At 33.3% G+C, this 21,037-nt stretch overlaps 1 long non-coding RNA gene across 1 annotated transcript in view; it reads left to right on the forward strand.

Annotated features, from left to right (window-relative positions):
* Positions 1 to 20,004, forward strand: part of LOC127705781 (uncharacterized) — a 209,555-nt gene extending 189,551 nt beyond the window's left edge. Inside the window, exons 2-6 of the long non-coding RNA XR_007984028.1 lie at positions 1,109 to 1,202; positions 11,130 to 11,274; positions 14,338 to 14,361; positions 14,920 to 15,009; positions 19,906 to 20,004. This is a non-coding gene — a long non-coding RNA (uncharacterized LOC127705781). The remainder of the gene's footprint in view (positions 1 to 1,108; positions 1,203 to 11,129; positions 11,275 to 14,337; positions 14,362 to 14,919; positions 15,010 to 19,905) is intronic.
* The last annotated feature ends 1,033 nt before the right edge of the window (positions 20,005 to 21,037 follow it).

Genomic DNA, 21,037 nt, shown 5'->3' on the forward strand with positions numbered 1-21,037 from the left:
TATGTTCTTCTCATATATGTTATGATGATATGATACTAAACCCCTAACGGGAAGGATTGTGCCTGATATTCATATGATGAAGACATAATCTTTCAATCAGTTTAATTGAAGTCTGGAGCTGGCATGTCAGTTAACTGCTAGTAGTCTGTTGTTATTTATGTATTATTGTCATTTTGTTTATTTTCTTTGGTTACATCTTCTGACATCAGACTCGGACTTCTCTTGAACTGAATTTTAATGTGCGTATTGTTATGCGTTTACTTTTCTACATTGGCTAGAGGTATAGGGGGAGGGTTGAGATCTCATAAACATGTTTAACCCCGCCGCATTTTTGCGCCTGTCCCAAGTCAGGAGACTCTAGCCTTTGTTAGTCTTGTATTATTTTTAATTTTAGTTTCTTGTGTACAATTTGGAGTTTGGTATGGCGTTCATTGTCACTGAACTAGTGTATATATTTGTTTAGGGGCCAGCTGAAGGACGCCTCCGGGTGCGGGAATTTCTCGCTGCATTGAAGACCTGTTGGTGACCTTCTGCTGTTGTCTGTTCTATGGTCGGGTTGTTGTCTCTTTGACACATTCCCCATTTCCATTCTCAATTTTATTATAACACAACTTTCATATGTGGTAGCTACTTCATGAATTTAAGAGTCAAATTTTGCAACAAGAAGTTTTACATGTGTTTTCTTTGTTCTTTGTGGCTGAGATTCAAACTTAATGAATGACCCAGATGTGTATATGTGTATACACCGAAGTTTGTAATGTATATTTTTAGATTCCTGCTAGAAAATCAATTTTCCTAGTAGGAATTTATGAAAAAAATCCTACCAGGAATATTCAAATTAGCAGGAAAATTTGACAAATATCCAGGTTGGAAAATCTGGGAGATCTCAAGTGCTCTGGAAGGGTTAGCAGATCCTCAGCTCCACAAGTGGCACCTATGGTGTTGCTCATGTAAGTGCAGAGCCTGTGTTAATACCTTTTCGGTAGGTCTTCTTCTTCAAACATTGCAAATAAAGTTATGTGATTAAGAACTCTACATGAAAACAATGCACACTGAAAACCAGCCAAATTGAGTATTAATGTACAATGATAATATCTTAATTATTCAGGGTTAGAAACAGGTGCTTACCAGCATGCCCAACATAGTTAAAATCCAGTCTTTCAAGTAAAGCTCTAATGCCACTCTGCTGTCAGACATGTCAGGTAAGTTGAAAATCTATGCTTAAAAACATTTAGTACTTAATATTATTATCACTGAAAAGCCTGTGAAGCAGAGATAATGTGTCAAAATCACAAGTTTCTCTTTTATCAGATTTATGATTCTGCCCCATTACTCACAGTTGAACACTCATGTGAATAAACTTTCAATGGAATACATTTAAGTTTATAGTAATGATTTTAGGTTATGGATGGTTTTCAAATGAGAGGGTGTTTTTTCAGCTACATTATATAGCTGCTATGTCAGTGTATGTCAAAATGGCTCAAATATTTTTTGGAAGCCATGATATAGCACCGTTTTTTCGGAAGACCAATCAAACTGGTTTATATATACCTGATATATATAAATATATATAGTTTGGTCATTGGCTATCATATTCAAGATATGTTTGATCAATTAATTTAAACTACAGGCAACAAACTCCAACCAAGCTTTTTGAGTGAAACAGTTTGAAACCTCAACGTTATACTTGTTCAAACTAATCTCACTTTTTCATTTCATAGCTTGTCCTCTTGTAAATTAGACAAAATAAAATGAAGTTGTTGTTTTGTTGTTGTTTTATATGGTTGTGTGATAGACATAAGGAAGCAGGAGTCACAGGGCCAATGCAGTATAGTTCATGTTCAGTACGCAATTTAAAAAATGCCATTTCTGTCAGTTGAATACGGATATTGATTTTAAGAAAAATAATTTATACTAAGCTGTTTTGTTTTTTTTGTGTGTGTGTTTTTTTTGTTGTTTTTTTTTGCTAATAACATATCGTCCTAATTTGTCGCCAAACACGCTCCGGGACTCTTTCAACGAGACCCTCTAACTTGGCATATAATACCATATTATATTTCTCTGATTTAACACACTCAAAAGGTGTCGTTTAAATATCGTCTAATCTTCCAGGGTTAACTTACACTGTTTTTATATAAGATTAATAAAATAAATATGCACATATGGTATGATTGCCAAAGAGACAACTATCCACCAGAGTTCAAATGAAGTGGATGTGAGCAATTATTGGCAGGCCGTACTTTATTCTGTTTTTGTTTCTACTTTGATGACGGTTAAGAATATTTTTTCCCAATATATTCCTCTTCAAAGGATTATGGTTACTCCATTAGGTAAAATTAAAAGTAATTCCACCTATGTAATTTTAATTTAAAGAAGTTTAATTATAGATATTAATTGTTTTCTATATACGCATCTTTCTTTGACGTAGAATTAAAAAGCGCCTGAAATGGACTGCTCTCTTTTTAGTCCCCTACCGACGAAGTCGAAGGGGACTTTAGGTTTGCAATCTGTCTGTTTGTCTGTTTGTTTTCCACACTTTTTTCTTTTGCTTGAAGATATTGATTTGATATCTGGTGTATTGTTTTATCATGACAACTTACAGATCAAATTCGAATTTTGTTCCGATCTAACAATTTTGTGCAGAGTTATGGTCCTTGAACTTAGAAAATTCACTCAAATAATCAATTTTCCACATTTTTTTCCGTTATGCTTGAAGATATTGAAATGATATTTGTTATATAGTTTACACCATGACAAGTTATAGATCAAGTTAGCATTTTGTTCCAGTACAATGAACTTTTAACCGGTAGGGGACTATCAGACTATGTATTGCAAGGAAATACTCACAGAATGCTTGTTTAATATGCTAAAATGGCTAAGTTTTAAAATCATATAAGCGCCCTATCCATTGACGGTCACTTTGTTGGCTTAAAATCTTATCTCCAATGGGAACACAGCTTGTGTTTCAGAAAACTTCGCATTTACAATGTATATGCATCTCTAATCAATTGACTACTGGTGTAGGATATCAACTAATCTCGATAAACACTTATGTCTATAGCAACGGTAAAACGCTAATGAATATTCATTAGATCAATTAATGTACCTATTACGCAGGTGGCCATAGAAAAGAACATATGTATGCCGAAAAGACAGTAGAGACTACAAAGACTACAACATCAACCAATATATATTGTGAACCTTCAGGGGTTCAGGCAAAAAGATCAAAACAAAAGTTTAGAAAATAGTGATATATTGTTATAAATAAATTGTAAAAATAAAATAAAATAATGTTAAAATTAAATTGAAAAAGATATCAGATGTCAAGAAACTATCAATAATTAGCAAAATTGAAATTGAAAGATATTTGAAAAAGAAATCCACCAGGTTCTAAAGCATTTAAACTTGATGAAAAAAGAGTTGGGTTTCAGGATATGTTGAAAAGTTAGAATAGATATAAAGATACAGTCAATGTATTGAAACAGTTTTATTGGTAATTGTTAATTACCGGTACTTATCTCTAAAAGCTTAAATTGGTCGTGATGCATATCATTTTTACCTCGGCTGACCCAAAGCACCAAGTAAGATTTTGTCCTGAAAGAGATTGCATCTATGGTTGTCCGTCTGTCATAAACTTGTTCAGAGATCTACACATGGCCAATTTCAACCAAACTTGAACTGAATGATCTTTAATAAATATTACTCATTATTGATGACTGTATGGTGACCTGTAGATCTTCAATATTTGTAGGCTTAATTTAGTTGGATATTTGTTTCAGTGACAACCATGCAGAATTTGTTTTGTTTATGCAAGTCTAGGGGGGTATATGCAATATCTGGACACCTTTAGTTTTCACGGTTATATCATTATATGACCGCAAAAAGTGACCGCAAAAAGTTTGCGGTCATAAAATGATAAAACGTAATGATGTTGTCATCGTCCTAGACATTTGGTTTCAAAACAATAACTTGAGTATAAGTGTACATGTATGGATCTCTATGAAATTGAACCACAATGTTCCATACCACAAACGGAAGGTTTGGATTGATTTGGTGGGTAATTGTTTTAACTGTTAAGGAAAAAGAGGCCAAAAACAAGCATTTTTCTTGTTTCAGGACAATATTTTGTGTATAAGTGTATGGATCTCTATGAAATTGTACCATAAGGTTCCTTACCAAAAAAGGAAGGTTATAGGGTTGATTTTTGGGGTTATGACCCAAATGGTTTAGGAAAAAGTGGCAAAAAAACAAGGATTTTCTGGTTTCAAGACAATAACTTGAGTTTAAATCTATTGATCTCTATGAAATTGTTCCACAAGGTACCATACCAAAAAAAAGAAGAAGATTGGGATTGATTTTAAACCTCAACCATTTAGGAAAAAAGGGGCTTAAAACATGTAAAATAATACTTTTCTAATACTTTGTATACATTGCTTATTTCTTTATTTTAATGGGGTTTAATTCAGTCTTGAATTCTTGGGGTTCTTCAATATGCTGAATTTAACCATGTATTTAGATTCAGGATTTTTGACCTCGTTTTTAAATTGGTCTACATTGAGGTTCAGAGGGTTCAAAATTAAACCGATTGATTCATTTTAAATTGAATTATTAGGGTTATTTAATATGCTGAATCTAACCTTGTATTTAGATTTTTAAATTTTGGGCCCCGTATTCAAATATGTCCACATTAAGGTTCAAAGGGTCCAAAATGAAACTTTGTTTGATATCTACAAAAATTGATTTCTTGGGGTTCTTTCATATGCTGAATCTAACCTAGTAATTAGATTTTTGATTTTGGGTCCAGTTTTCAAGTTGGTCCAAATAGAAGTCTAAAATTATACTTTGTTAAATTCCAGCAAACATTAAATTATTGTCATGATTGTGGTTCTTTGATATGCCGAATCTGACCATTTAGATTTATTAGTCCCCTACCGACAAAGTCGAACGGGACTTTAGGTTTGCACTACGTCCGTCTGTCTGTCTGTCTGTCTGTCCGTCCGTCTGTCTGTTTGTTTGTCTGTCTATCTGTCAGTCTGGCAAATCAGTTTTCTAGACTTTTTTTCTTCGTGCTTGAAGATATTGATTTGATATTTGGTTTATTGATTTATCATGACAAGTTACATGTCAAGTTTAATTTTCACCATTTTAGCTTTTCTCTTTGTATAGTTAAAGCCCTTACCATAGAATTGTATTTTTGATGAAATACTTATTAATTAGTAGATTTCTGTTCAAAGGGAAATAACTCATTTTTTAAAAGATTTTTAAAAGACAAAATGACATTTTGGATTTTTTTCCTTTTCTTTGGTAAAATGTTTGAAGAATTTAGTGGTAGGTTTGTCATTCTTGAAGATATTGATTTGATAATTATTATATAGTTTTATCATGACAAGTTACAGATGAGTTGGAATTTTGTTCCAGTCTGATAATTTTGTGCAGAATTATGGTCTTTGGACATAGAAAGTTCACTTAGATAACCAGTTTGAAGATTTTGACTTGATATTTTTATTTAGTTTACACCATGACAAGTTAAAGATCAAGTTAGAATTTCGTTCCATTACAATGAATTTGTAACCGGTAGGGGACTATGTATTGCCATGCAATAATCACTGAATGCTTGTAAATTTTGTTATGCGCAATAAGATTTACAAATATATATCAACATTGCTGAAGTTGTCAACTTACTCCTAATAGGAGCTTTTGCCCTGAATGACATTTTGTACCCCTTTTTATGAATTCTTTGCAGAAACTAAAATAAATAGAGAGCAACAAATACATAGCTAAAATGTTCAGCAAAATAAGATCCACACAAGTTGAACTCGTCAATTATCGACCATTTGAGGTGTTTTTGCCCTTGAAAGATGATAATAGAATTGAGAATGGAAATGAGGAATGTGTCAAAGAGACAACAACCCGACCAATGAGCAGAAAACAGCCAAAAGTCACCAATGGGTCTTCAACACGGCGAGAAAATCCTGTACCCAGAGGCAGGCTTCAACTGGCCCCTAAACAAAAATGTGTACTAGTTCAGAGAAAATGGACGTCACACTAAACTCCGAAACATATAAATGAACCAAAATAAAAAAACAGACAAGACTAACAAAGGTTCCTGACTTGGGACTGGCGCAAAAATGCGACTGGTTAAACATGTTTTGTGAGATCTGCCCCTCCCCCATACCGCTAGACAATGTAGAATAAACAAACACATAGCATTACGTACAGTAAAACTCAGTTTAAATGAAGTCCGAGTCCGATGTTAAAATAGGTAATAGAAAAAACTTAGCAAAATGACAATGATAAAATAAATTAACAAAGGACTACTAGCAGTTACTGACATGTTAGCTCAAGACTTCAATTAAACTGATTGAAAGATTATGTCTTCATCATATGAAAATCTCTAACTTTAGTTTGCCTCAAACAAATGTTATGAAACTTATACACAATGCTTATTGCCACACAAAACAGATCAAGAATGAATTTTGGTGGCGTCACTTTTACCGCTCTAGAGTTATGCCCCTTTACAAATGGAAACATTACTGAATTTTCTGTTTCTGTTCTCTTACTTAAGTTTGCCTTAACCAAATGTTATGAAAATTATACACAATGCTTATTACCATATAACACAGATCAAGTTTGAATTTTGGTGATGTCACTTTTAACGTTCTAGAGAAATGCCCCTTTACAAATGGAAAAATTGCTGAATTTTTCGTTTCCGTTCTCTAACTTTAGTTTGCCTTAACCAAATATTATGAAACTTATACACAATGCTTATTACCACATAACACAGATCAAGTTTGAATTTTGGTGGTGTTTTTTACTGTTCTAGAGTTATGCCCTTTACAAATGAAAAAAATGCTGAATTTTTCGTTTCCGTTTTCTAACTTTAGTTTGCCTTAACCAAATGTAATGAAACTTACACATAATGCGTATTACTACATAACACAGATCAAGTTTGAATTTTGGTGACATCACTTTTACCGTTCTATAGTTATGCCCCTTTTCAAATTGAAAAAATGCTGAATTTTTCGTTTCCATTCTCTAACTTAAGTTTGCCTCATTTAAATGTTATGAAACTTATACAAAATGCTTATTACCTCGAAACTCAAATCAGGAACAAATTTGGGTAGCGTCACTTTTACTGTTCTTGATTTATGTTCCTGTATAACGTTTTATAAAAGCGGGGACATCATCTGTGTCCCATGGACACATTCCCCATTTATTTAATCCAATTTAATTCAATTATTTTTCGTGATTTTACAAATTTTGAATGAGATTCCCCAGGCTGCTTATTTACTACTTCTAAAGGTTAAACTGTTAAATACTTAATAGGGTGATTGTGCTTCTTAAGGTGTTGATAAATGATACTTTTAAATTTATTGGGTCTTCTAAAACAATAAAGGTGTTCTTGTGTGCGTTTAGATAAATAGTAAAATTGAGAATGGAAATGGGGAATGTGTCAAAGAGACAACAACCCGACCATAGAGCAGACAACAGCCGAAGGCTACCAATGGGTCTTCAATGCAGCGATACACTCCCGAACCCGGAGGCGTCCTTCAGCTGGCCCCTAAACGAATATGTATACTAGTTCAGTGATAATGGACGTCATACTAAACTCCAAATTATACACAAGAAACTAAAATTAAAAATGATACAAGACTAACAAAGGCCAGTGGCTCCTGACTTGGGACAGGCCTAAAAATGTGGCGGGGTTAAACATGTTTTTGAGATCTCAACCCTCCCCCTATACCTCTAGCCAATGTAGAAAAAACAAACGTACAACAGTACGCACAGTAAAACTCAGTTTATGAGAAGTCCGAGTCCGATGTCAGACTAGGAAATAAAAGAAAATAAACAAAATGACAATAATACATAAATAACAACAGACTACTAGCAGTTACTGACATGCCAGCTCCAGACCTCAATTAAACTGATTGAAAGATTATGTCTTCATCATATGAATATCAGGCACAATCCCTCCTGTTAGGTGTTTAGTATTATACTGAAAAAATGCTGAGTTTTTCGTTTCCATTCTCTAACTGAAGTTTGCCTCAACCAAATGTACACCAAGCTTATTACCACAAAACTCAGATCATGTACAAATTTGGGTAGAGTCACTTTTACTGTTCTTGAGTTATGTCCCTTTATAACGTTATATGCAAGTGGGGGCATCATCTCTGTCTCATGGACACATTCCCCATTTATTGTTATTAAAAATGTTAGCGATTGTAGTATTTTAAGATATATACGATTTTGAAGATTGAGACGTGAAGATACCCTTTGAATGAGTATTTTGCAAAATTTATAATAGATAAAAAGGAACTGTAAATAGCACAAATGCTTGGCACAATTTAAATTCTACAAATAATTCAACATGGCCCTAATTGTCAACTGACTCCTTTTAGGTGTTATTTCCTCTGAGTTTTGATTTTTACCAATTTTTTGGCATTTTTGTTAAAAACTATAGTGGATAGAGAAGAAACTTTTAAAAGCAAAAGAAAAATCTGGAAGATCTACTCGTAAGTAAGTCAACATGGCCAAATTATCAGACTCCATATATATGAATTACCGGTATTGCTCTTAAATGACGATTTTTATACAAATTTCTTTATAAATTCACAATTATTTCAAAAACTTTAATGCAGTGAATTCAGAAATTTTTGTGATTGTTTTATTAATGCTGAAATTTCCACAGAATACTGATTTGGCACTGTCTTCTGGCACAGAATAGAACAGGTTACAGTTCTTATGTGCATCTTGCCAACATGCAGTACAGTTTTTGTTCTAACATTAACACTTCGGTAAACGGGAAAGACCATCAGCATTTGAATGTTTAGGACAGCTCTGATACTCTATTGTGAAGTCAAATGCTTATCTATCGGGCAATTATACCTTCAGGCTCTTTAAAATTCCAGAGCCAAGTGAAGGAAGCATGATCAGTATGAACTATAAAATGAGTACCATAAAGAAAATTAATGTTTGAAATGTTAAACAAATGAAACGAACGCTAAAAATTCATGCTTGGTGACACAGTAATTTCTCTGTGCTCGATTTAAGGTCTTACTAGCATACGCGATTACTTGCTTTTGACCTTCGTGAATTTGCGACAGAACACCACCTATTCCTGTTAAACTTGCATCACAATCGAGTATAAAATTCTCATTCGGGTCTGTAAATGCGAGAACTGCTGCTTTAACCAAAAAGCTATTCAAAAGGTTATATGAGATTTCTTCTTCTTTTCCCCACAAAAATTTTGTATCTTTGCGAGTAATTAAGCTTTGTCAGTGGTTCGGCCAATTGTTGAAATATTAGGTATGAACCGCCAATAATAGCTTGAGAAACCAAAAAAGCTTCTAACCTATGAAACATTAGACGGCTTTGGCCAATTTTTAGCTCACCGAGGGCCCATGTGAGCTTATGCCATCACTTGGCGTCCGTTGTCGTCCGTCGTCGTCGTCGTAAACCATTTCAAGAATCTTCTCTTCTGAAACTACTTTGCCAAATACCTTCAAACTTTGTCTGAATGTTCCTTAGGGTATCTAGTTAATAAATTGTATCCGAAGTTTTGATTCATCTACAAACATGGCCGCCATGGCTAAAAATAGAACATAGGGGTCAATGCAGTTTTTGGCTTATATCTCAAAAACTAAAGCATTTAGAGCAAATCTGACATCTGTAAAAATGTACAATAGGTCAAGATCTATCAGCCCTGAAATTTTCAGACTAACCGAACTCATTGTTGGGTTGCTGCCACTAAATTGGTAATTGGTAATTTTTAGGAAATTTTGCAGTTTTTTGGTTATTATCTTGAATATTATTGAAGATAAACATGATAAAGATAAACTGTAAACAGTAATAATGTTCAGCAAAGTAAGATCTACAAAAAAATTAAGATGACCAAAATTTTCAATTGACCCCTTAAGGAGTTATTGCCTTTTTAAAGACAATTTTACACAATTTGTTCATCATGTTTGCTAACATTTGAAAATCCTCTGAAACTACTGGGCCTAATACTTCTAAACTTTAACTGAATGTTCCTTTGGTAACTGGTTTAAAAATTGTATCCAAAGTTTTGATCCATCAACAAACATGGCCGCCATGGCTTAAAATAGAACATAGGGGTCAAATGCAGTTTTTTGCATTTATCTCAAAAACTATAGCAGTTAGAGCAAAAGTGAAATGGAGTTAAAGTGATGAATAAGTCAAAAATTATCTGCTAAGACATTTTCAGACCAATTGGACCACCCATTGTAGGGTTACTGTCCGAAATAGTTTATTTTTATGAAATTTTACTGTTTTTGGTTATTATCTTTAATATTATAATAGATAGAGAGAAAGTGTAAATGGCAAAAATATTCAGCTAAGTAGGATCTAAAAATAAGTCAAATTATCAAAATAGTCAATTGATTCCTTAAGGAGTTATTGCCCTTGAAACATTTATTTTTACATTTTCGTGCAAGTCTGTTACTTTTTCAAAAATCTTCTTCTCTGAAACTACTGGGCAAAACTACTGAAAGGGAGTTAAAGTGATAAATGGGCGATAATCTATCTTTTATGACATTTTCAGACAAGTTCGACAACCCATTGTTGAGTTACTGTTGGAAATAGTTTATTTTAGGAACTTTTACTGTTTTTTTGTTATTTTCTTTAATATTATAATAGATAGAGAGAAGGTATAAATGGCAATAAATGTTCAGCTAAGTAAGATCTATAAATAAGGCAACATGATCAAAATAGTCAATTGACCCCTTAAGGGATTAATGCCCTTCAAAACTTTTTTTTTAACATTTTTTGTGAAAGTGTTTTTTAAAAATCTTCTTCTCTGAAACAACTTGTGGCCAAATACTTAAAAACTTAAATTGAATGTTCCTTGGGGTATTTAGTTTACAGATTGTATTCGGGGATAGGTGAAAGTGTTAAACAGGTTTAGATCTAACTGTCAAGTAATCTTCAGACCAATAGGACAACATGATGAATTTTATCTGTTTGGCCAAAGTTGCCATCAGGTCGACTAACAAAAATGTCCTCAAACTCAATAATTAACTTATGAACTTCTCTTTGACACATTCCCTATTTCCATTCTCTATCCTGTTTAATCTGTTTACCTGCTTTGAATTTTAAAACTTTTTTTTCAGATTCTAATTGACTGGTTGCAGAAGTGGTATGCATATAAAGTGGCATTAAGGCCTTGCAGACAGACTTAACAATAACATGCTGAAGTTGCAATTAGAGTTTGACGAAGGCTCACTTGTAATCCCTTACTAACAGATTTTGCTTTGGGTATTTATAATCATATTGATAATAAGTCAGGGACTTTACTTAAACAAGTTTCTTTCAAAATCACCTTTACAAGTTATGTTGACATTGAGGATCTTTTAAAATATTTTTTGGAACTATCATTTTGTATTTTGTAATCAAAATTTTGAAGGAAGAGAAATAATAATGGATGGAAACATTTGATAATTTTATTGAGACTAATTAATAATTGATTATGTTTATAATCCAAAACAAATTGCATACATTTACATCTGCTCCTTTAGATTAAATAAGAAGTCTAATCCAGATTGCTATCTTCAGAAATCAGAGTTCGGTAAGAAAACAAAAAAAAAATTTTGGAGAGGATCCCAAATTTTTTTTTGAGTGGGCGGCCTTTTTTCCAGTCGGTCATGGTTTGCGGAAACAAACATATTTTTTATTTTGGCCCCATCTGGGTTAACTTATCAATCCTTTAAATAAACTTATTCTAGAAGGTTACCAAATTAATTCAACACTGTAATTAGATTTTTGAATATTGTGTATATCGGTATAAATATTGATTTTGTTATCAGTAAATTAAAACCAAACTTTATATTATTGGTATACACATATGTACATACACAGTTTTACAATCTATCGATCCTTATATTTTAGATACGTTGTTTTTTTATCAGTTCTTATTAGGTTTGAACTAGCTTTCAGTAACTGTGAGTACTGTCAGATCTGTACATACTTTATGTCTTGTGTGTTTTTATTAAGAGTTTTTTGTGCTTTGTATCGTTCTGATGAGTTGAGCCCTTTTCAACTGAATTTTGTCTCAAATTGAACGGAGTCAAAAAGGAAGACATAGGTATGCTTTTTCCTGCGGCAGCATCAACAATGTATTAGTTTGTGATTAGGTCTAATTTATGGTGAACCACTAGTGGTAGGTCAATGATATTTGTTATGCAGTTGTATTAGAATTGACACATCTAATTTCCATGGAGATTATTTGGCCCTGCCGCCTCAGTCATGGTCTATTGACTTTGTAACTTTTGCTTAGTTTACATGTATTAGTTTGTGATTAGATCAGTTTAAGATGAACCACTTATGTAAGGTCAATGATATTTGGTATGCAAATGTATTGGCATTTGAAAGTCTTATTTCCATGGAGATTATGTAGCTCCACCCACCTCATCAAAATAACAAAAAGGCTAGACATATCTCTGTGTTAACAGTTTATTATAGTTTGTGTATAAGTTGTAATGTTACACCACTATCCCAATTTTGGGGAGGGTTTGGCATCCGCAAACATGTTTAACCCTGCCACATTCTGTATGTGCATGTCCCAAGTCAGGAGCCTGTAATTCAATGGTTGTTGTTATTTGCTGTACATGTATATCATATTTGTTTTTCGTTTATTGTTTTCTACAAAAATCAGTTTGTAGTATTCAATTTTGAATTGTTTTACATTTGTAATTTCTGAGCCTTTTATATAGATTGTTGTTCTGTATGTTTTGCTCATTGTTGACGGCCGAACAGCATGTACAAGGACTTATAGTTGTAAACTTCTACGTCATTTGTTATCTGGTGGAGAGTTGTTTAATTGGCAATCATACCACATCTTTTTATTTTGCTTTTATAAGTATTGTACAAAAACATAGCTGACTGACAAAACCAATTTCTACAAATGTTTGCTACCAGGACTTTTACATTTTCATTTTTAAAATCAAATTAAAAATCAAATCAAATCAAATAATTTTATTGGTGTAAACTCCAATACAGGAATGATACCAGCTGTAATCAAAAATAAACAAAAAACAAATATACAGAGATATGTTTTCTCAATGATAAGAGACACATATTGTATATCTACATTGCGTGGAGGTGTTATTTATACTATATTATCTCTTCAAGCTATTACAATAAGCTTGAAGATTTTAACGATTAAGGGCTATAGTCCTTGATTAATAGAAAAGATGACTATTTATGACGTTTCTGTGTAATAATTAGCGAAACATTTAACCGAACTATTTTAAAGTTTTGATATATTGTTTCTCATGTCAAAATGGACGTCAAGTGTGATTTTATTAGTGCCAATTTTCACTTATCATGATTATGCTGTTCAGGAGTTATGGCCTTTGATTGTTTCAACAATGACTAAAATGTAAGCAAAATCTGTAAGTCATTTTTACAGCATCTATTTAAAAAAAATCTAATACAATTTTATATGGTTGAATGTAATAACACAAGGTTAGAGGTTATAATCATAATTTGGAGAAAATACAATTTTTATCCGCAGAACCCTTACAAATTTTTAATATTGGTATTGTCATATGATAAAGTAATGTTGATTATAAGATGCACGGTTTTCTCTGCTTTTAAATTCTTTCTGTTTGATCCGTTGACCTGGAACTTATTAATTATTTGTAATATTTTTTTTGAAAACAAAAGGGCCTGGAGTGGTGTAATTTGTAATCAACATCATTGTCCTATATTAATTATATATAAAGTTGAATTCTTTGATTCGCCGTTTTTACGTCATGCCGGCTAACAAACTGTAATTACGCCTTTATTTCAAGTCTGGATTTTTAGTATTCGTATTGTTATCTTATAAAGTAAAACTGATTAATATACTACAACCGGAAATAATGTGACAATGATTGAAATTAGTAGTGTCAACGAAGTTTAGGTGTGATTATGACCCGCGTATATAGCAAATGGTGGTGCACCTGACAGATTCGGAACGTACAGATTAGGTAAGCAGTACGTCGACTCAGCATGCGCGAAAGCGTATATGACACAGATCGATAACGGTCTCTGAATTTGGATATTTTCTCAAAAATTGGCGTTTTCTGTGGAAAAAAGATTGTTTCAAAGACAAATTTAGGAAGTACAAAACACTACATTTATACGTCATACAACAAATATTTCCAACTTTGTATGGTTTCAGAGGAGTTGCGGCTCAATGAAATCAGTCTCTTCCTTTAGTAGTATAGATTGGGACTATGTAAATATGACATAATTACAAAAATAATTAAAATATTCCTCTTAAAATTACAACTCCTGTATACAAACATGATAAAATGTTTTCTCTTTCTTTTACAGTATATAATGGCAAGTTGGGATCAGGTAAGATTTTCTTCTTAAAAGTCACGAAATTCAATGGTCATGTGACCTATATTTTCTATATACTGTACAGAAAGATACAGGCTTGCAGTATTCTCAGAGGCAGAATTGAAGAAATTAAAATGACAACAGGGAAAAAAATTTCAATATACAAAATTCCAGGGAACGAAAAATTAGAGACATGAGATATCAAAGGACATTCACAACTCCTTAAAGTCGAAGAAAAACCGACAACACTATGGCAAAATTTGAAAAACTATGAAAATATAAGCAACAGTCTTCAAACATATTACATAGAAAACTAATTACAGAGCAACACAAACCCCAACATAAACGGAGACTGATCCCAATACTTATGCAAAATGCAATTGTCTTAAGTTTTTTCTAAAAAAAACTCTGAAATTATAGACAACAATTTCACTCCCTCTTGGTAGTTATTGTATTTTATATAATTAGGCTTAATTGAAACTGTAAGAATGCTGCTTATTAAATTCAATTATTACATTTATAATACATTTGTATGTTTTAGAGGAAAATGTAAAATCTTTGATTTTCTTCCAGAAACTTTGTACAGCTGCAAAGGAGGGGAAAATAAACGAGGTAGAATTATGTGTAAAAAATAGAGCTAATTTGGAATGTAGAGATGAACTGGTAAGTAAAGTAAAATATTTAACACATATAAAGGTATCTATTATATAGTACACACAATATGAATCTGTTCAAATGAAGTGGATATAAGCAATTATAGGCAACCGTACATTTTTATTAGCTCACCTGGCCCAATGGGCCAAGTGAGCTTTTCTCATCACTTGGCGTCCGTCGTCTTCTGTTTACTTTTACTGAAATCTTCTCCTCTGAAACTTCTGGGCCAAATTTAACCAAACTTGGCCACAATCATCATTGGGGTAACTTGTTTATAAAATGTGTCCGATGATCCGGCCCGCCAACCAAGATGGCCACCATGGCTAAAAATAGAACATAGGGGTAAAATATAGATTTTGGCTTATATCTCTGAAACCAAAGCATTTAGAGCAAATCTGACATGGGGTAAAATTGTTCATCAGGTCAAGATCTATCTAAATTTTTAGACGTATCAGACAACCCGTTGTTGTGTTGCTGCCCCTGAATTGGTAATTTTAAAGAAATTTTGCTGTTTGGTTATTATCTTCAATATTATTATAGATAGAGATAAACTGTAAACAGCAATAATGTACAGCAAAGTAAGATCTACAAATAAGTCAACATGACCAAAATGGTCTATTGACCCCTTAAGGAGTTATTGCCCTTTATAGTCAATTTTTAACAATTTTTAAAAAAAATTTGTAATCTTTTACAAAAATCTTCCCTAAAACTATTGAGACAAATTTAACCAAACATAGCCACAATCATCATTAGGGTATTTAGTTAAAAAAATGTGTCCGATGACCCTGCCCGCCAACCAAGATGTCCGACATGGCTAAAAATAGAACATAGAGGTAAAATGCAGATTTTGGCTTATATCTCTGAAACTAAAGCATTTAGAGCAAATCTGACTGGGGTAAATATGTTCATCAGGTTTAGATCTATCTACCCTGAAATTTCAGACAAATTAGACAACCCGTAGTAGGTTGCTGCCCCGGAATTGGTAATTTTAAGGAAATTTTGCAGTTTTTGGTTATTATCTTGAATATTATTATAGATAGTGATAAACTGTTAACAGCAATAATGTTCAGCAAAGTAAGATCTACAAATAAGTTAACATGACCAAAATGGTCAATTGACTTCTTAAGGAGTTATTGCCCTTTATAGTCAATTTTTAACAATTTTTTGTAAATTTTTGTAATCTTTTACAAAAATCTTCTGCTCTGAAACTACTGGGACAAATTTAACCAAACTTGGTCACAATCATCATTAGGATATCTAGTTTTATTAATGTGTCGGATGACCCTGCCTGCCAACCAAGTATGGCCGACATGGCTAAAAATAGAACATAGGGGTAAAATGCATTTTTTGTCTATTATTTTTTGAACTGTTATAAATAGAGAAAATCTGAAAGAAACAAAAATTGCAGAATAATGAGCTCCTCCAATTGTCCATATACGTCAAAACTGTAAGACAAATTCCTATAGGAGTTATTGCCGATTAATGACAAATTTTACCATTTTTTAGCTCACCGGGGTCCGAAGGGCCCCATGACGATGTAAGCTTATGCCATCACTTGGCGTCCGTCGTCGTCCGTCGTTGTAAATTATTTCAAAAATCTTCTCCTCTGAAACTACTGGGCCAAATACCTTCAAACTTGAACTTAATGTTCCTTAGGGTATCTAGTTTATAAGTTGTATCCGCAGTTTTGATCCATCGACAAACATGGCAGCCATGGCTAAAAATAGAACATAGGGGTTAAATGCAGTTTTTTGGTTATATCTCAAAAACTAAAGCTTTTAGAGCAAATCTGACATGGGGTGAAATTGTTCAGTTGGTCAAGATTTATCAGCCCTGAAATTTTCAGACAAATCGAACAACCCATTGTTGGGTTGCTGCCACTAAATTGGTAGTTTTAAGGAAATTTTGCAGTTTTTATACGACCGCAAAAACATTTTGCGGTCGTATATTGGTATGACGTTGGCGTCGTTTTTTGTTACTTCCATACATAACTTGTGTGTTAGTGAATGGATCTCTTTGACATTGTACCACAAGGTTCCATATCACAAAGGGAATGCTGGGATTTATTTTGGGGGTAATTGCCTCCATATTTTAGGAATAAGGGGCCAAAAAAGGGGCAAAAAACAAGCATTTTTCTAGTTTCATGACAATAACTTGTGTGTAAGTGTATGGATCTTTATGAAATTGTACTACAAGGTTCCATATCACAAAGGGAAAGCTGGAATTGAGTTTGGGGGTAATTGCCCAAAACGTTTAGGAATAAGGTGCCAAAAAGGGGCCAAAAATAAGCATTTTTCTAGTTTCTAGACAACAACTTGTGTTCAAGTGCATGGATCTCTCTGAAATTGTACTGCAAGGTATCATATCACAAAGGAAAGGCTGGGATTGATTTTGGGGGAAATTGCCTCCAAATTTGGGGAATAAGGGGCCAAAAAAGGGGCAAAAAACAAGCATTTTTCTAGTTTCATGACAATAACTTGTGTGTAAGTGTATGGATCTATATGAAATTGTACTACAAGGTTCGATATCACAAAGGGAAAGCTGGAATTGAGTTTGGGGGTAATTGCCCAAAATGTTTAGGAATAAGGGGCCAAACATAAGCATTTTTCTAGTTTCCAGACAATAACTTGTGTTCAAGTGCATGGATCTCTCTGAAATTGTACTGCAAGGTATCATACCACAAAGGGAAGGCTGAGATTGATTTTGGGGGAAATGGCTTCAAAATTTTTGGAATTAGGGGCAAAAAAGGGACAAAAAAACAAGCATTTTTCTAGTTTCAGGACAATAACCTGTGTGTAAGTGTATGGATCTTTATGAAATTGTACTACAAGGTTCCATATCACAAAGGGAAAGCTGGGTTTGAGTTTGGGGGTAATTGCCCTAAACGGTTAGGAATTTGGGGCCAAAAAGGGGCTAAAAAACCAGCATTTTTCTAGTTTCCAGACAATAACTTGTGTTCAAGTGTATGGATTTCTCTGAAATTGTACTGCAAGGTACCATACCACAAAGGGAAGCCTGGTATTGAGTTTGAGGGTGATGAATCATAAGGGGGTTCAAAAGATTTGGTTGGGGGATTTTTGTTTCCTTTTTTTTTCTTTAAAATTTTCCATTTTAAATTGGTTATTTCTGATTTATATATAAAAGTAAATAATAATGATATGGTTAAAAATAGGTAAATTAAAAAAATTTAAGTTCTTAGACCACATTCATTCTGTGTCAGAAACCTATGCTGTGTCAAATATTTAATCACAATCCAAATTCAGTGCTGTATCAAGCTTGAATGTTAAGTCCATACTTGCCCCAACTGTTCAGTGTTCGACCTCTGCGGTCGTATCAAGCTGCGCCCAGCGGAGCATTTTATTTGTTACTATCTTGAATATTATTAAAGATAGATAGATAGATATAAACTGTAAACAGCAATAATGTTCAGCAAAGTTAGATCTACAAAAAAGTTAATATGACCAAAATTGTGAATTGACCCTTTAAGAAATTATTGTCCTTTAAAGACAATTTTACACAATTCATCGTCTGTCGTCGTAAACTATTTCAAAAATCTTCTCCTCTGACACTACTTAGCGTAATACCTTCAAACTTTTACTAAATGTTCCTTAGGGTATCTGGTTTATAAATTGTATCCCAAGTTTTGATCCATCGACAAACATTGGTGCCATGGCTAAAAATAGAGCATAGGGGTCAAATGCAGTTTTTGGCTTATATCTCAGAAACTAAAGCATTAAGAGCAAATCTGACATCGGATAAAAATGTTCAAAAGGTCAAGATCTATCAGCCCTGAAATTTTCAGACAAACCGAACAACCCATTGTTGGGTTGCTGGCACTTAGTTGGTTATTTTAAGGAAAATTTGCAGTTTTTCGTTATTATCTTGAATATTATTGAAGATAAAGATAAACTGTAAACAGCAAAAATGTTCAGCAAAGTAAGATCTACAAAAAAGTTAAATGATCAAAATTGTCAATTGACCCCTTTAGGAGTTATTGCCCTTTAAGGACAATTTTACACAATTTGTTCATGTTTTGTTACTTCAAAAATCTTCTCAAATGAATCTAGTATAAATTTTGTATTTAATTTCCTTGTACGTCAAGAAACATAGACACTATGGCTAAAATGCATTTATTTGCTTTTGAAGAAAATATGACAGATACAATGAACATTTAAATGGCATTTTTAAGCCACTCATTAATATATATTGAAAAGCAAAAATAATCATTGATGAAAGATTTAAGCAAAAATATAACAGGTGAGCCATTCAGGCTCTTGAGAGCCTTTTGTTTTCATTTTTGTCTTTTATCATGATAACTATGATATTTAGAGAGAACATTTTTTTCCGTTATGCCTTATATGATTTAAATTATAATAGATAAATGAACACTTTAAATCACAAAAATGATCAGCAAGGCAAGATCTATCAAAAAGTCAAATTTTGCAGATATAGTTTGTAGACTGTCACTCTTCATAGGAGTGATTGCTCTTAAATGAGGATTTTTTTTACCCTCTTTTGTGTTTTGAACAAAAACTAAAGAAGATAGAGAGAAACTAAACAGACTAAAAGATCAGTAATACAAGATCAACAAAATAGAGATTGTTGTCATGAAGTCTATTCTCGTTTACAATGTTGGAGAGTGTCCTTTGTTTGATATGCAAATAGACCAGGTGAGCGACACAGGCTCTTTAGAGCCTCTAGTTTTTTTCACCTGACAGTTACCATGGAAGTTCTGACTTCTCACAGTAAAACATGTTGTTTATTTGTTGTTTATGTAGAATACAAATACATTTTATTCAGTTTTGACCACTTATTCATGTGATATTTATTTTGTTTATATTTATTACACAACATTATCCAGTTTATGACACAAGTTTTGATGTCTGTTATATGTTGATATTACAGTTGGGAAGGACACCATTAATGCTGGCCGCTGAGGGAGGACACCTGGAGGTGGTGACTCACCTGGTCACTCAAGGCAGTCAGTTAAACGCCACAGAGGAGGTAAGGCCAAAAAACAAAATATGAATGTGTGTTTCCTATTACATGGAATTTAAATTTACAATAGGGTAGGTAGGTGTTTTTTTTATCCTTCAAAAAAAGGGGGATGGAGATTCAATTTATATTGAATGGTATAATAGATGTGTAGAAACAGTTGTATTACCTTTTTATTTCAGCAATGGTTGCTTCAATCAAAAGATTTTTGTTTTTGATGAAGTCTTTGTTTTGTAGATTTTATGCTTTTTTAGTCCCCTACCGACAAAGTCGAAGGGGATTTTAGGTTTGCACTCAATCCGTCCGTCCGTCTGTCTCTCTGTCTGTCCACCCGTCACTCCGGCAAATCAATTTTCTACACTTTTTTCTTTGTGCTTGAAGATATTGTTTTTATATTTGGTGTATTGTTTTACCATGACAAATTTCAGATCAAGTTCGAATTTTGTTCTGGTCTGACGATTTTGTCCAGATTTATGGTCCTTGAACTTTGAAAATTCACTCAAATAATCAGTTTTCCGCACATTTGTTTTACATGCTTGAAGTCGATGGGGACTTTAGGTTTGCACTCCGTATGTCTGCCTGTCTGTCTGTCCATCCGTCAGTCCAGCAAATCAGTTTTCTGCATGTTTTTAGCTCACCTGGCCCAGAGGGCCATGTGAGCTTTTCTCATCACTTAGCGTCCGTCGTCCGTTGTCTTCCGTCGTCGTCGTTAACTTTTACAAAATCTTCTCCTCTAAAACTACTGGGCCAAATTGAAACAAACTTAGCCACAATCATTATTGGGGTATGTAGATTTAAAAATGTGTCCGACGACCCCGCCTTCCAACCAAGATGGCTGCCATGGCTAAAAAATAGAAGATAGGGGTAAAATGTAGATTTTGGCTTATATCTCTAAAACATTTAGAGCAAATCTGAAGGGGTCAAAATGTTCATCAGGTCAAAATCTATCTGCCCTGAAATTTTCAGATGAATCAGACAACCAGTAGTTGGGTTGCTGCCCCTGAATCTGTAATTTTAAGGAAATTTTGCAGTTTTTATACGA

The sequence above is a fragment of the Mytilus californianus genome, unplaced genomic scaffold (genome assembly GCF_021869535.1).
Source record: "Mytilus californianus isolate M0D057914Y unplaced genomic scaffold, xbMytCali1.0.p SCAF_6, whole genome shotgun sequence".
Taxonomy (NCBI): domain Eukaryota; kingdom Metazoa; phylum Mollusca; class Bivalvia; order Mytilida; family Mytilidae; genus Mytilus; species Mytilus californianus.